At 40.5% G+C, this 17788-nt stretch overlaps 1 long non-coding RNA gene across 1 annotated transcript in view; it reads left to right on the forward strand.

Moving 5' to 3' along the window:
- Positions 1-6965: 6965 nt before the first annotated feature.
- LOC310677020 overlaps positions 6966-17788 on the forward strand; it is a 53314-nt gene continuing 42491 nt past the window's right edge. Inside the window, exon 1 of the long non-coding RNA XR_014510860.1 lies at positions 6966-7075. This is a non-coding gene — a long non-coding RNA (uncharacterized lncRNA). The remainder of the gene's footprint in view (positions 7076-17788) is intronic.

Consider the following 17788-nt stretch of genomic DNA (forward strand, 5'->3'; position numbering starts at 1 on the left):
AATCAAGATGGCAGAATAAGCCTTTCAAGACTGCATCGATTTTGTGGGGTTCCTAGAATTCCTGAGCAGGTATAAGGCTGCTAGTCTAAAATAAAGCAGAGGTGAGTAACCCATGACCCTCCAGATGTTGTTGGACTACAGCTCCCATCATCAATGATCATTGGCTTTTCTGGGGTTGAAGTCCCACAACAGCTGGAGGGTCACAAGTTTCCCTCTGCTGCTCTCGAAAATCTTCTGGATTTTATACCAAGGGATTGTATGTTTTACCTATTCCAATTTCTGAAACAACCCTTAAAACATTTATGTTGTGCATATGCAGAATGTAAGTAGACTGATAAGAATGAATCATGTTGTATAATACTGACACCATACATTTCTATTGGACTCTGCTCTAAAGAATATCAATGATTTTTAAATTTATTTGGGTTTTTTTGTTTCTTCAAAAAACAATTTCCATCTCTCTCTCTCTCTCTCTCTCTGGTGTATAGGTTTAGGAGAAAGTGAATTATCCCAATCATATTTATGGGAACTGAGTGTATTTCACCAACAACCATTATTTCCCACCTTCGACAAAGCTGGTGTAAAATTCAGATGCAAAATAACTCCATTTAATATACCAGAAAGCCTCTTAAAAGACACATTTAACTTCAATTTCTCAGTAGATGTGAACTTTCCCCTGCCCTGGTTCACCCCTACTTTTCAGTTTCAACCTCACAGCTACTGGCCATTTCTTTCTTTTTGGCCAGCTTCTCAAATTGTACAGGAGGAGAAACGGGGTTAGACAAAGCAACAAGTAGTGTGGGAAGGCATATTCGAAGTCACAAGTGTTTCCCCAAGTTGGGAAATATTAAGGGATTAATTTCCAGGAGGCTACAGTCAGCTTATTGAAAGGACATGGTCAGTGCAAATCAATTACACGGATTGCAAGTAAAAGATGATAGAACTGTTTCTGAAAGAACTCATTGCAATGACAGAATGTGGTAGCATGCAGAAAGTGCTATGCATGTTAGTCTCTCTTATTAAGGCATAGAAACAATATAGCAACACAGGGTGACGCAATAATGGTTTCCAGCTTATAGCTCAGTAGGGTTACTTAGCAACTGCTAGCTAACCTGTACCTTAAAGAAAAACACATTTCTATATAGAGCTTTAGATAGATATCTAAAACTCATTTCCGGTTCTTCTTCTTTTTACTTCATAAACCAGTGCAGAATTGACATGCTTAATTTTCGTGAGAGCCTGTACATTTCCATATATAAATGAGGGGGTGGGGAGGGATTTTAAACTTGTCATAGGCAATGCTGATTAACTCAGGAACATGGCACCACAGCCTTGATGGCAGCCTGAGGGCTTCATGCAAAGCTGACTGAAAAATCCCAGGGATTTCATTGAGCCCCATAGCAACCAATGCATCCTGGCTCAGCACACTGAAATCTTCTAAGGGGGTGGGGTGGGTGGGAAGAACCACATGATAAAAAAGACCTTGGTCAGAATGAACAGTCGTGGTTTGTTTGCAAGCTGCAAAATGGGCAAAGAACATAGTCTGAGAGTTTTCTGTATATCCTAACTCTGCATCTGCATGCACAGAGCTTAGTCTTCTCCCATTGCAAGAGAACTGTATTCTGTAAAGCAGGACTGGACAGACTTCAAGCTTGTCAGTCTAATAGGTTTTTCCCTAGAAACCTTAAATATATCAGCAGGAATCAAATGTGAAACAGTGACTTAGAAAGTTGAATGGCCGTGGAATTAGAGCATGGCACCATATACATACCAGTTGCCTCTTACAGGAGCCTGGCAAATATGACCAAGGTGGCTTTATGGGTGAGATCCCAGAATCATGAAACTATTTTCAAGAGCCCATGGGGGCTTTAGATTTTGTCCCCACTCGAGTATCACCTCCCAATACTGCACAGCAAACTGATTTTGAAACCCAGAATGATTTCGAAACTAGTTTATAAAATGGCATAATATTAGTTGTTCTGTTTATTTATCCAACACAGCAATTTGTATTCATTGGGAGCAGTTGCTGGAGGCCACAGGAGGGGAGAGTGGTATTGTGCTTCAGTGCATGTTTTTCACAGGTATGTGGCTGGCCACTGTGAGAATAGGATGCTGGACTAGATGGTCCATTGACCTGACCCAGCAGGCTCCTCTTATATTCTCATGTTAAATACAATACTAGCAGCAGCTGAAAAAAGCATGTCAGCTCCTTTAGTTTTTAGCCACTATTATCTACAGATCTCCACAAATTTTCACATTTTATAAAATATATGTCAACAACACAAATGTCCCTTTGAGGTGTTATTTGGTCTGTGACTATGAAAGTTGTGTTTTCTGCTTGAATTATACATACTGAACCGTAAAACTTAACACCGTTGTTTTTTTAGAAAGCTAATATATTGGGGGGAGGGGAGAGTTGAGGAGCAGGAATGCTGCTCAATACCAAACTGAAATCTTTCAAGCTCAAGATTTTTGGTCTGAAACAACATTCAAAGATGTCCAGTGACCTGAAGCTAAATCGTGCTGATGTGTTGCAAAATTCCTGATCGGTGTAACTGGCAACTAAGGAACTGACAGTCACAACTCTAAAGATATAGCAAGTTGCTCCTAAATCACTAGGGCAACAGGTTGGAAACTGCCAACTGCGGTGCTGCTATGTGTTACTTGCTCATTTCATCACATTGCTAGATTAGTTCAGACCACTGCACCTGCTTGGTTTCCCTTTGTTCATTCACTTCACTGCAGGAGCTATAAAGTTGTTAAAATACCAAGAAAGATAATGGGCTCCAGCAAGTTGGGTAGGAGGGGGGTGAAAACTGTTGCTGTATTGTCATATTTTTTTAAAGTGCTTTTAAAAAATGGGCTGAAAATCTTTACTTAAGCAATTCCCAGAAAAGGCCCCAGAAGATTCCTGTACCAGTCAGGAATGTGCATGGCAAGTGGGAAGTCAATGGATGACTTCTATCATGTGATCTTATGCTATTGGATAGAGTGGCACAAGAGGGTTTTATGATATGCAGAGTATCAGCATACTGAATCCCTTTAAGGAATTTCTTTTTCAACATGAGAGAGCCTTTTGGGTTAGGCCAACAGCTCATCTAGTCAAGCTTCTTGTTCCCACAGAGGCCAACCAGAAGCCTATGGGAAACCTGCATGCAGGATCTTAGCAAGGGAGCCCTTTCCCTTTCTGTGGTTTTCAGCAGCTGGTAGTCAGATGCATTACTGCCTCCAACTGTGGAAGCAGAGCATAGCTATAATGGCTAGAATTACTATTTTCTAAGTGGGCATATGCATACACAAAGTTGAAGGAACGGTTTTCAGAGGTTATGTGGCTCTCTCACAGGAACTTGTTAAAATCTTTACAAAGTCCTTCACTGCATAATGTGGGGTCACCATTCTGCAGAATGTGGCAGCCAACTCTGGCAGCAAATACCTGGTGAGAGTGAGGAGCAGAAAGGTATTTGAGAAAAACAACTGTGTTCCACACAGCCTGCCTTAGAGTAATATTCAACTGCCACCAGTCTGGTTGGCTTTTGTCTGTGGAATAGGAGAGGAGAGAAACTTGTCCTCCACCTCAGGCAGCAAAGTGCCTTCAGCAGGTGTTGTTTGGCACAATGATTTATGGAGAAACATAGAGAGGGATACAGTGGTAACTTGGGTTAAGAACTTAATTCATTCTGGAGGTCTGTTCTTAACCTGAAACTGTTCTTAACCTGAGGTACCACTTTAGCTACCGCAATTTCTGTTCTCATCCTGAAGCAAAGTTCTTAACCCGAGGTACTATTTCTGGGTTAGTGGAGTCTGTAACCTGAAGCATCTGCAACCTGAAGCGTCTGTAACCTGAGGTACCACTGTATTCATTTTCCTGTCTGCAGTTTCACCCCGGACTTTACTTAGCCAACCAGGCCTCAGGATGCAAAGATGATTCTAAGTATTCTCATTCTAGATAATGCTGATATGTCTCAGATTGTTGGCATGCCTGTTTATAGTAAATGTAGAAGCAGGGGGTTCTGATGGGATATCAATGCCTTTGTACTGGCAAGGGAAATTCTCCAGGTATGTTCCCCACTTTCAGGCATAGGAGAATAGAATGAAAACATTTTATGGGCCCTAGCCATTCTTTTCTCTGCTCCTGCCTGTCGGTCAAGCATCACTTTTCACATATGCTTTCTAACTGACCTATGGAATATACTATCATATGATGTGTTGGTGACAAATGGCACTGGTGGCATTAGAAGAGGGTTAGACCAGTAGCAGAGGAGGTGGTGGGGATCTTATCATTAATTTGTCAGACCCAGCACCAGATGACACGATGGGGCAGCACTGCTTACCTGTCACTGTTGTGTCCTGTGATGGGGAGGAGCCAGGGCAAAGCGGCAGTGAAGTCTGCATGGTGCAAACATATCTTCAGAAGCACTAGATTGGCTCCACTGCTGTGCTTGCAACAACCTTGCTGCTGCCTTAGCTGGAGGAGGGCCAGGTAAGTGGCACAGCCCCGCTGGGCCATCCACTACTGGGTTAGCCAAATTAATAATAAGAGCTTCCATATTCAGATGCAGTATACTGTCAATTACCAGAAGCTGAATATAAACTATAGGAATGTTAATCCCTTGTTTACAAGCCTTCAAAAGCATCTTAACCTATCACTCTTGGAAATAAGATGTGAAACATTGGCTCTGATCTTGCTGGACGGTCTTGATCCAGAGCCCTTTACAAAATATTATGGAACCTGGCTTGCATTACCACTCTACAAGAACTATTTTATTTATACTTAACAACCTCTTTACACTAGCTACAAAGGACTCCCCAACCTAAGAGCTTCTTGAGTTTTCATTTTAGAATAACACATGCCAGAGGTGCCAACTTGCGAGGGTGATGTGAGGGCAATGGCAGGAGCTGGAGGTGCAGCTGAATGTGGCAGATGTGCAACTTCAGTGGCCAGTGGTGGCTCCTCCTCCTGCTGGTTCCACCACTGCTTTGACCATCCTTCCCCTCCATTGCAGGAGGAAGAGAAGGAGCCAACTACTGGAGCTACACCACACTCAGCTCCATCCTTTGCCTCCATGCTTTTGGTTAAAAAAATATTGAGGAAGTCCAAAAGTGCTCAGCCCCCAGGAGCTGCTGCCCCTGACACGTACAATGTGAATATGTTTATGAAGATCAACCTGTACCTGCAAGGTGCTTTCCGTATCAAAAAGTGAGAAGATTGTATTGTGTCTTTCAGCTGTGTTTATGCAAGTGATTTCTTAGACTATATGTTGCATATTAACTAAAAATGCCTGCCATCATTTTGTAGCTTATCCTCTAGTTAAAATAATAATAATCAGCATTTAAAATGGAGATTATTGTATCTCTTATATGACCACTTGAATTTAATTAAGCATTCAGTCCTAATTCGCTCCAATTCACTTTCTCTGGAAAAGAATCAAAATGTTTGTGTATTTTACATGTATATTTTTGCTTTGGATGAATAATCAGCCCAACCAGCTACTGATAACGAATTTCAATTTACATAAATTTGAGGAAATTCTAACCTAATATATCAACGAGTATGACAATGGTAATGCATCTGTCATTATACTTCCACATTTTTAGATCAGAAAGTGGAATGGATCTATATAATCCATATCATCCATGAATGCCTACAATGTGCTGCCACAACCCACTCCAACATCTTCCTTATAAAGGAGCTTTTTGTGGCTGGTCAAAATCACTGGGTCCAGAACTGGCTTTTTAGGAGTGGCTCTACCATGCTCCCAACTCAACCAGTGAACCCTTCTGTTAGCTTTAATAAGGGTGACCAAGGGGTACATAATCAAGTATAGAGAGATGCAAGCAACTGGGCTGAATGAACTGAAAGTGATCCAACAACACGTCCCAAGCTGTGGTATTGAGCATTTTGATTGGAATGGTACTGACTGTGCAGTTAGTTTCCCCCATGTTGAACAACTTTAGCCTTGAAATCTGAAGCCTGTTTGTCACAGCAGGTCACTGAGGGCTCTCTGGGTCGTTCCCCCAAAAGGTCAGCAACCTCCAGACCACTTGAAAGAGCTCTGCTGGCCAGCTGCTTGAGGATACAAGGTAGGCTGCAAAGAGCACCTTCCTTGCAGTATACACTTCCACATGGTAGACATGACTATCTTTCTTCATATGGAGGAACATGAGGTGGAGGGGGTCATGTGAACCCCATTATAATTCAGGATATTATTTATTTATTTTTATTTGACAAAAATTATATGCTGTTTTGGGGGGCGACACCCTCTAAGATGTTTATAAACATACAAATGTTTTTGTATAAATATTCATATACTGTCTTCCATATGAGAATTGGGTGGAAGAAAATGGTAAGCCAGGGATGAGGTACCTGAGGTCCTCCAGATGTTGCTGGATTCCATCACCCCAACAAGTATGACTAGTGGCCCAGGATCATTCAACCTGTGGAGAGCTACAGGATCTTTGCCCCTATCGCAGACAGACAGATCACAACTACAATGCTGGCAGGTTTGTTCTTTTCCTACAAACACAAGGTGGTTCCACAGTCAGAGAACAGCACTTGTTATCTACACTCCCTTTGAGAATAATACATTTTATCTATATTCTAAGGACAGTTTGCTTTTGCATTATTTTACTGAGTTCTGCTTCCTAGGAAACAAGCTGCTATGCTGCCCTATAATAAGAAAGAGGAAATAATTGGATCCATACCCTGTGAGGAGTTGGCTGAGGTGAGATGCAGGTGAAATTGTTGTGTAGAAAACAGAGGTGTGCTTCCTGGAGGGGTGAGAGCATTCCTCTGTCATATACACAGCTCTTTCACCTGTGAGGAATGATATTGTATTCCATTCAGCAGAAGGGACAACTCTGAAGAAAGTTTTGCATGTGTTAAGTCTGTGCAAGAAGCTTGCAGGCTAATTAGCATAAAGTTCTATTCAGGGGGAAGGACCTTGTAATTTTGAAGTTGGTTGACAGTTGAAGTGACAGTTGAATGGATTTGCTGAATGCTGAGACTCTGTAAGTGAGGATTTCCCTCCCTCACCTAAGTATATCTGAAGACTAAAGAATGCCTTCATTCTGTCTGGTGAGGGAAGAGATTTCTTAAGTGATCTGAAAGTTGTGTTATCTCAGGAGTACGAGGTCCACTTCTATGAGGGAAATCTCAGGGGGAAGCTGAGTAATAATTTGGAAGCTGTTACCTGCCTGGCTTTAATCTAAAGTTACTCGAATCCCACAATAGCAGCCACTGTTAAACGTTATGAATGCAGGTGAAGAAATGGAGTTTTATCCAGTGGTAGTCGTACTCAGGAGGGAAACACTTCCATTTGCACAAGGCAAGAAAACAGAATTTCACTGATACATCTACCCACTGCAGCACCACATGTCCAGAAGTGACTGGTGTGGTATGGAGAGGTGCTGAGTAATCACTCTCCCAACACTGGTATCATTGCAGCTTACATTAAATGGTGCAGGGGTAGGGCAGGATAGCAGCAATAGCTACTGCCCCTGTCCAGCCCCGATCTCATTGTCACTGTGCCCTGACCTATTATCATCCAGGTGAACTGCAACAATGCTGGTTGTGTCCCTTGAAAAACTGAAAAACGGGTGTTTGGTCTTGCATGAAAAGAACCATCAGCTATAACCCATGGAAGAAATGCATAATGGGTGTTTATACAGATTGTATAGGCATGGTGGTACTAATTTTCACAATCTTTTGAAACCTATTTGGACGTATCTATTTCATATTTACGGGATATTTATTTCATATATACTGGATACTTTATTTGAGAATAGGGAAGGGTCATAGTTCATTGGTGAAGCACCTGCCTTGCATGTTAGCAGGCCCCAGGTTGATTCCTCAGCATCTCCAGATAGGCCCAGGGAAGTCTTTTGTCTGAAACCCTAGAGCAGCTTTCCATAACCTCTTAAGTGCTATATTTTGCTGGACTACAACTCCCATCATCCTTGACTATTGACCATGCTGGGTAGGGCTGATTGAAGTTGGAGTCTAAAACATCTTGAGGTAACCAGGTTGAGAAAAGCCAAAGAGCTGCTGCCAATCACTGTATACTATTATAAATGGACAAATAATCTGATTCTGTATAAGGCAGCTTCCATACACTCAATACTGCCATATCTTAATTTGAATTAAAACTTTGTATGACTGCTCCAATGTGAGATTTAGTTTAGCTTTACTTTTTGTCTCACATGTGAAGCAGTCATGTAACATGCTTAAGACACATTTTAATCCTCATTTGAACTTCTCATTTGAACTTGGCCCACATTGTTCGTGATGCATCTTTCACAGAATCTGGGTTGCATTTGGATGTATATTGTGAAATGTGGGGTGAGTTTTATAAAATGCACTTTGGAATCATCTTTTAATTTCATAGATAAGTACAACCATGGGATCAGATTTCCTTGAGGAAATGTCAGTTCTTGGAAAATGAGAATTACACTCTAAATTATCTGCCAAGCTTGATAGATCTCCCACCAAATATTTTCTCCCTAAATACTACTGAGCCCTCTAAAGCATGGGCAGAGATTTAGGACCAAGTACAGGGGAATATTCTGCAGCCCCAGTGAGGTAAGTTGATCCTGTATCACAATTTACTCCTTTTCTCTGGAAATACAGTAGGAAGGCCTTCCAGTAAAAAAAAAGTTTTGACACTTGATTTAAGCACGTCACATAAATGATGAATGAGTGGCAGATGCCTGAAACAAAAAAAAGAAAGTGATTTGTGGAAAGCCTCAGAGATCCTACATTAGACTCCCTTTCTTTCTTTACTACTGATTCCAAAGTCATTATAACTGGATGCCTTGTTGTATTGTAGAACACATTCAGGAGCACAGAATATGTGGAGAATGTTTAACATCCATGGTGTAATATGAAGCAGAACTTTAAGGCCATAGACTCGGCCAGTTGGTTATTGCACAAAGGGCAAAAAGGGCAGTGAGCTGTGAACGTATGGATCAAATTACAGTGGCTCAAATTGCTTAGGAATCTTTATGATGAACTGCTGTTAATTAAATTGAGAGTCAAAGAATGACAGTATAGCTCTTCTGATTACTCTCTGTTGATAAGAGAGATGAATCAGGGAAGAAGTGAATCAGGGCTAATTGGAGACTAATTCAAGTTATTATTTAAAGTACTGGCAAGCATGTAAATTGTCAGTGTTTGAGAAGCTATTCTGAGGAGAAAATGACAGATGGCAATAGGAGTTGGGATGAGCCATAGTGGCCATGGTGTATTAGAGACTTCGGGAAACCCTAGATCCATTAGATATGTGTGTAAGGCAAACACTGACAAAAGAAAGAAGGAATATATCTCATGGATCCCAAGAAGGGTAGCTTCTTTTTTTAAAAAAATATACAATATGCACAAAGCATGAAATATTTCAAATGCTATCAGGCTTTATATCTGCCCCTTTCTCCCTGCCGCACCCATTCAGGTGTGGAAGTAGGTTTTCCTGATTAATGCTGCTTCAAGGCCGCACAACTCCAAGCAAGTGACACAGGTTAAATCTCCAAAGTGATCCATGCCCTATCTCATAAGTCACAAAGCACTGCATGAAAGTCCCACCTGACAGTGCCTCGGGGACTCACCATCTCTTCCCTTTACCACACACACATACTATGTGACCAAAACCTATTGACCTAGTTATATACATCACCCACCACTAACTGCACCTACCCAACACTAAAATGTGGAATGGGGGGAGGGGGTTCCTGCCTTCCAGCCAGTTGTTGGAGGAAACAAAATGGGGATGGAGCATTGCAAACCAGTGGAAAAAGAAAGGAACAGAGAGGGAACTTTTATGTCTATAAATGCAAGGAGGTGTTGGTGGAGAAATGGGCTTAAATGTCAGTTGCATCAACATGAATGAGCACATCTACATACTACTTTGTCTGCCCACCTCCTGCATTCTTGGCTGTTTCTACAAAAGCGACTTCAGCTAACCACTGCAGCACAGGCTTTAAAGTCGCAAATTGGGAACAAAACTTTGCAAGATCTTCATTATTTATTGGTGGAATTGTTCAGCCGATGAACTGCGCTGTCACAGAAGCTCTGTAACAAAATATTTTACACACACAAGCACAGTAGTGTCGTGTTCCTGGTTCAGAGGCAGCTGGGAAACTCTAGGGAATGCATCCAAGCATTAGGTTTTGCCTTTTGTACTCCTTTGGCAATTTCCTGTGCTATGAAAGTATCTGGGGGTTGCTGTCTACCTAATCACTCTTGCTTTTGTCTTGGTTTGCTTGCCACCGTGATGTTACAGCAAAATAAAATGGTTGCGGAGTCTTTCATGTCTCTCCCTCCTGCAGGTCCCGCATCTGTAAAGGTCAGCGTTCCACTGGATTTTCACTTACCTCCAAAAATAGGATGGATTCATCATAACTGTAGCTGTCCAGGCATTCAAAGTCCTTTAACAATACAAGCTCCCCTCCCCAACCCCATATAAATGTTTTATAGATCTATAGCAGTATTAGTTTTCTCAGTTTCAGGTGAGGTTTTTTCCTTTGTTTCTTTCTGTCAAGACAACTGGTATAACTTTTTTTTTTTTTAGCTATGCAGGTTGAAATTCCTCTCACAGTATTCAATCCTAATGTACCATTTCTTTCTCCTGCAGTAAGCTCTGAAAGAAAAGGAAGGGGAGGGGATTAAAGCTTTTCAAAGTACTTTTTCACGAATGGAGAAAAGTTTGGATTGGCACCTGTGAAATCACTAACATTAAAGATAAGTTCTCCCCCCCCAAAAAAAAAAATTGGGGCAGAGGCTATTGATTGTATATCATCTTCCAGTCATGGAAAAAGTTTTCAACTTAAAATAAAATACTGCATTTCTGTGTTAAATATAATAAAATATACCTATATTTGGCACTGAGGGGTGAGTCATGCTTTCGTGCATGCCTGCTTTCCCAACTGTAAGTCAGACACCAAGGCCACCATTTTAATGCAGGCAGCAACCATTTTGTGCAGGGCTTCTGTTCCCAGTCCCCATTCATGTCAGCAGTGTATAAGTGCACCCCACCCCGTTATGCCCCACCCCGTTTGCCCCCGTTCCAACTTCTTCTGGGTCCAAAAGGACCCATGTGCTGGTGATAATTGCCTGTATTATGTCTTCTTTCCTCCCTCCTTTTCTCCCATTCATGTTGTGTCATGGACTGATAACAGTTAGTTAACATTATCAGCCTCTTCTCTTTTTTAAGTCTCTGTCCATTCTACAATCTTTCTTCTCTGAGGCAGGTCTGTCCACCATCCTATATACTCTAAGATATTATCTGAATGCACTATATGTGGGGGTACTACTGAAGATTATATTGCAGTGATGCAGTATTCTTTATCTTGTTCCCATCTCCAGGCAGGTTGCTCATATAACATACCGTATTTTTTTGCTCTAGTCTATAAGACTCACTTTTTCTCTCCTAAAAAGTAAGGGGAAATGTGTGTGCGTCTTATGGAGCAAATGCAGGCTGTGCAGCTATCCCAGAAGCCAGAACAGCAAGAGGGATTGCTGCTTTCACTGCACAGTGATCCCTCTTGCTGTTCTGGCTTCTGAGATTCAGAATTCCCCCCCCCCCTTGTTTTCCTCCTCCAAGAACTAGGTGCGTCTTGTGGTCTGGTGCGTCTTATAGAGCGGAAAATACGGTACATCTTCAATTCGGCTAAATTGGCTGCCATAGGTTTCTGAGCCCAGTTTCATCAAGGGAGTGCTTTATTCCATATTGCCCCTTTGCACTTTAAGATCTGTAGGGGAGACGCTGTGCTGTATTCCACCATTAAATTTGTGAAGGTGAGGAGAAGCACAACTTAGTGGTGGCACCCACCTTGGACAACTTGTTTCAAAGAATAACATCTCAGTCTTACTGACCAACTTTGGGCAGCAAATAACAGCTTTCTTTAATATGGGCTAGGAGTGAGCCTGGAATTAGAACTTGTGTTGCTTACTTTTTGATAGATTTTAAGGATATATTTTATTTTAGCCATTTTATTGTGGTTTTGGCATTTCAAGTGTTAGTTTTTAAAGGAGCTTTAACTGTGGTAGAAGAATGAACATACCAAATAAACCTGGGGTGGAGATTAAGTTTTGACCTACAGGCCAACCTTCCAGGGGCTCCATTGTCATGGTGCACAACAAGTGTGTGATCTTTTTTAATTTGATGTATTTTCCGTACATTTTATGTATGTTACGTTCATACCTAAATGGCCTTGGCCCAGTATACCTGAAGGAGCGTCTCCACCCCCATCGTTCAGCCCTGACACAGATCTAGCACTGAGGGCCTTCTGGTGGTTCCCTCAAAGCATGAAGTGAAGCTACAGGAACCAGGCAGAGGGCCTTCTTGGTAGTGGCACCCACCCTGTGGAACGCCCTCCCATCAGATGTCAAGGAAATAAACAACTATCTGACTTTTAGAAGACATCTGAAGGCAGCCCTGTTTAGGGAAGTTTTTAATGTTTGATGCTTTAGTGCTTTTCATTATTATTAATATTTGGTTGGGAGCCGCCCGGAGTGGCTGGGGAAACCCAGCCAGATGGGCAGGGTATAAATTATATTTGTTTGCTTGCTTACTTACTTATATCAATATCCCATTAGAATTGTGTGAACTATACAGATTTTTTTAGTCTAACACAGGCATAGGCAAACTTGGCGCTCCAAATGATTTGGGACTACAACTCCCACCATCCCTAGCTAACAGGACCAGTGGTCAGGGATGGTGGGAGTTGTAATCCCAAAACATCTGGAGGGTCGAGTTTGCCTATGCCTGGTCTAACACTAGGAAAACTGCAGAGAATTATAGGGCAGGTTGAAATGATTAACAGGTGACATCAATGATGTCACATGGTTGGAGATTGGGTGGAGCTTGCTAGAAATGGATTTGTGGCCATTTTGGTGAGCCAAATTAGGTCCATAGGCTGGAGTTCCCCCACTGATGAAATAAGCAATAAATGTGAGAATACTGGCACCCCTATTTCACCCACTGGTAATATAATATATAAGAAATAACTACCCTGTAAATCTTATCCAAATCCATAACCCTGTGGTATAGGACTTAATTTCAAGGACAGGAATGTGACCAAATTCCTTTAATAGCAATTCAGTTAAGGCATGAGCGATTCTCTAATTTGCTGCTGCTTCTTCCTTAGGTAGTTGTTTCTGTGAAAATATGTCTAATCCATTTCATACACACAAGCACTAGTTGATACATTAGTTGTGCCTATGGTAGATACTGGCTTCTTTACAGAATTACTGAAATCAGTATTCCTGCCACTTACTTTTGCTTGCAGCTTAGTTCAAGCAATTCCTTTTGAGTCAGTTATGACCCATACAGGTCCTTACCAAGCTTAAAAGATGAATTAGCAATTTACGTAAATAGCAGGGATATTTAGTTACAATCTTTGTAGCTGTCAAATTTTAGAAGGCATATCAACCCTTATGTTCAAGGACTTATAAGTAAATAATTATTAAAGACGGGGATAAATTGCTACCAAAAAATGTGTGTATACCTAATCTTCTTTATTGGTAGTGCTTCTATCTCTACCTGAAGCATATGCAACTATGGACCATCCTTTGTGTAAATATGAAACAACGGATGTACCTAGCAGTTAACATAATAAAAGAGACAGAACCATGGGGCGTTGGAAGTAACCTTGTCGGCATCGAGCCCAATTCCCCTGCTTGATTCAAATAATTCTGACTAGAGCACAGATGGCTGTCTAGCCTCTACCTGAATACCTCCAGCATGGAACTGACCACCGTCCTTCAAGGAAATTGGTTCCATGTCAAATGAGTCGCCTAATATTCAGTCAACAGCTACCCCCTTGTAACAAGTTAGTTCTTTCCAAAACTAAATGCCATGGAATGAGAGAAATTAATGAGGACTTGGTGGAATGTGGAAGAAAGTGTGTGTGTGTGTGTGTGTGTGTGTGTGTGTGTAAGGGGGAACATAAATCTGGTGTGCTGCTAAAGTTGGAGATAACTCAGTTAAGAACAATATTCAGTAAAATATATTGGCCCAAACTATGCAGAAGTTTGTTGTGATAAAGTTCTACTGAAAGCAATGGGACTTAATTGAGTTATGAGCAGTGCTTTTTTCCGGGGGTACGCAGACTGCTAAACATTTTGTGAATTTTTGTACTTTTGTCCATTTACTGTATTTATTTTCCCCGATTTGAACTATAAAATGGTGGTTTTCTTGAGTCAAAATGAGAGTACCCCTAAACATTTATGTTTAGAAAAAAGCACTGGTTATGAGTAACCTGTTTTATTAGTTTCAGTGGAACTTAGCCATTACATGTTAGCTGCAGTGCAGTGTGATAATTTTGAGTTGTTGCTTCTGTTTTCATGCTGCTGCCGTAATGCTTGAAAAAGAAGCTTGTACCCATGTCTCCTAACCCAGTATTAGGATCATTTGTGCTTCTTCCCAGAAGTATATGCAAGGGTGGGTTTTTTGAATTTGTATATAGAAAAAAGCTGTGAAAATGGAACATGGAATGTGTGAAAGAGCTCATGCAATACTAGGAAACATCTGTAAATTCATAATGGTCATTAACTTTATTGCAAGTATTTTACAAAGTACATTTCTAGCTGAACTTGAATTTGCATTCCCCATACCATCCTGCAAAGCACCTATTAAAACATAATAATCTAATAAATTAAGCTCATCTTTTTTTTGTCCAACTGAAATCCAGCCAACAAACACCTGAGACATCTTACAGCACTTCAGGATGATGGTTAGACTGGTAGGTGAATCAGGGGAAGGGAGCTGGAAGAGCAAACACTGAAAATGCTTTTTTGCCATTCAAATGTGGCACATGGATGGTATAGATGCTCTCAGTTGATTGTAGAGGTCATAATGATACAGTTGGAAGGAGAAATTTTCTAAAAAAGGTGGTTCACAAAATGTGAGGCAAAGCCTCCAAAATGTCTCTTGATTGGGATAGAAATCAGAGTATCTTCTGTTGATTGCCAGTTACTGGAGATCATTGGGACCGTCACCTCCTTTTCCTAAGCTTTTTGCATTGTCAACTTAAAGTGTGTTATGCCCTTCTCTTCCATAAAATTGCAACCCTTTCTTTTTCCATCCATCTTCTTGCTTCTAAGCTGAGAACAAAAGTGAATTGTAAACTGAAGAACATTCTGTCCACTGGTTTTACATCTGAAGAAACTGCAGAAGTGGTGTTTCTGTTTCCCTCCTTGTTTGTTTGTTTTGTGGTGTGGAAACACTCTAAGACAAACTTTGAGTACATAGGGTTCAGGGGTGGGACAGAGACATGTTTTAATCACTCAAAGACGATTTATGAGGGGTTTGATTAAAGGGGTAGTGAAAACAGGAAAAGGGGATGGTGGCTGCCTCAGTGTTCCCCTCACCCACCCCAGAAGTCTTACAAAGACATTGCATGTGCAAAAAAGATGGCTGTCCTCACAGATTGATGGGGGTAACCTGATTTTCTCCATACAATTATCCAGGAAGGGAGGTGTATGGGAGGTGTATGGGAACATTATTATTTTTTAACCTTTTGAACATAGAGGAGAATTTAGCTGTTCTAAGGAGGTTAACATGCTAAAGAGGGAGATAGTCCTTGGACCACCTTGTAAGCACAGTACAGATCCATGGACAGATCAGTTTGTTGATTATGCAACTTAACCCACATATCTATGTTCCTATCTATGTGTGAGTTCAAGGAGGTTGAAATGAATAGGTTCATCCCAGAACACTGAATAAATAGGAATCCTCACCCCTATTACTTTGGAATTAAGGAAAAGGAAACTGCTAACTGCAGGAAATTGAAACATGGGTTTTGATCTCTTTAATATAAAGAGATAACACTTCTACAACCAAGGAGTTCCCTAGAAAATGTAAGTGGTTAAGACAGTAGATAGAACATACTTCGTGATAAGTAGGAAAGAACAAATCTGGTTCTCTGGTTGCCATTTCTCCAATCTTAAATCCATTTAGCCATATTTCTGCATTAATTTGTGATTATTATTTTCGTTTAAAAAAAACCCCTTATGAAAATTATTCTGCATTTTAATGTGAATTTCTCCTAATAGACACATTGACACTAATACGTCCATGTGGAATTCCTTCTAATATATTCATTTTTGAAAACATTGCTTAGCTGAAGAGCTGCATCACAAATTTGGGTAAGTGTAGATTTTTAAGGATAGTTGTGTTTTGGTTTATGGTTTGAGAAATGTAAATTAGGTAGTTTCTCATTAAAATGCAAACAGAATCAAATTTCTCCCCATCTCAGATTATGTTAGCTGATCCAAAAGTGACTATACATATTACTCTTGGTGGAATCAATCTTGTTTTACAGCCAATGATAATTTTCTTCATATTCCCGGAAAAGTATGTTTTATTTATCCTGAGGTAGCCACTGCCCTAACCAATACAACTAAGCAGCTTCGTAATACAGTGGTACCTTGGGTTAAGAACTTAAATCATTCTGGAGGTCCGTTCTTAACCTGAAACTGTTCTTAACCTGAGGTACCACTTTAGCTAATGAGGCCGCCCGCTGCCGCCACGTGATTTCTGTTCTCATCCTGAAGCAAAGTTCTTAACCCGAGATACTATTTATGGGTTAGCGGAGTCTGTAACCTGAAGCATCTGTAACCTGAAGCGTATGTAACCCAAGGTACCACTGTACCACCGAAGATTAGGAAGTCTTAATCCTCCAATATAAACTGGTTTCTGCATAGCTGATGTCTTGACCCTCAGGCTACCTGCCCATATAACATTATCTAACATTTTCTGCCAACCACACAAAAGTCAATTGAAAAGGGAGGATTAGCAGTTTCTAATCTTCTATGGTATTATAAAGCTCCTCAAATATATTGCTTAGGACAGTAGCTATCTCAGTATAAGTCTGAAATCTGGTGTAAATTGGAGCAAAATTGATTCATATTTCATTAGGCACACTATCATGGGCAAGATGCCCTTCTTGGGCAGGAGCTTATTCCATCTCAAATCCTGGTATGAGAGAAATACAAGAAAAGGTCTTGGAGCATCTCCACTGGCATCAGCTATAAGCAATCAAAACTTTGACATGGAAAGTACATTGCTTTTTCCCTACCAAGAAAACAATAGGGCAAAACACAGGGATGTGTTTCCCTGTGGTTTTAAAAAAACCAGGCACAATATTCATAATTTAAGAATCAGGGATTGTCGGACAAGTGAAGTTATAATCCTGGGAATTACTTTTGTGCAATCACCATTGAACTCAATGTGACTTACTTCTGTGTTGGTACCTAGAGGACTGCTTTGTAATGAAAACTATAAGCCTTGTGGATGGTGTTTTTTTGTTTGTTTGTTTGTTTTTAGGAATTGGGTAAAAGTGGAATACTATCACAAGTTTATTTTAGTTCGTTCATAACTGGGTGCTATGAGCTGTTCCATCTGAATAAAACTAGATCTAAATTCATAGATCAATTAGATCCCCCCCTTTATGTCTATCACTGAGAGAAACATTTATGCATTTATAAAATCTATATTCCATTTTGAACATAAAAAACATAAATTGCCTTTCAAGGCAATTTAAAACCATCAAATTAAAATGAAAAATGATAAAATTGAAATAAAACAGTAAAAGTAGAATAATAGGAGTACAAAGAATAGAAAAATTAGTAAAAAATATATATCATCTGTTAAAGCCTGAATAGAGTCAAGTTGATTTTTCTGGTACTTAAAAGTTAACAGGGAAGGCACCAACTGAGTGTTCCTCAGAAGTATATTCCACAACCAGACACCATTACTCAGAAGGCCCTGACCAACACCTGCCTCATCCCTCAGAA

Source organism: Podarcis tiliguerta (genome assembly GCF_965153285.1).
Source record: "Podarcis tiliguerta genome assembly, chromosome: 4".
Classification (NCBI taxonomy): domain Eukaryota; kingdom Metazoa; phylum Chordata; class Lepidosauria; order Squamata; family Lacertidae; genus Podarcis; species Podarcis tiliguerta.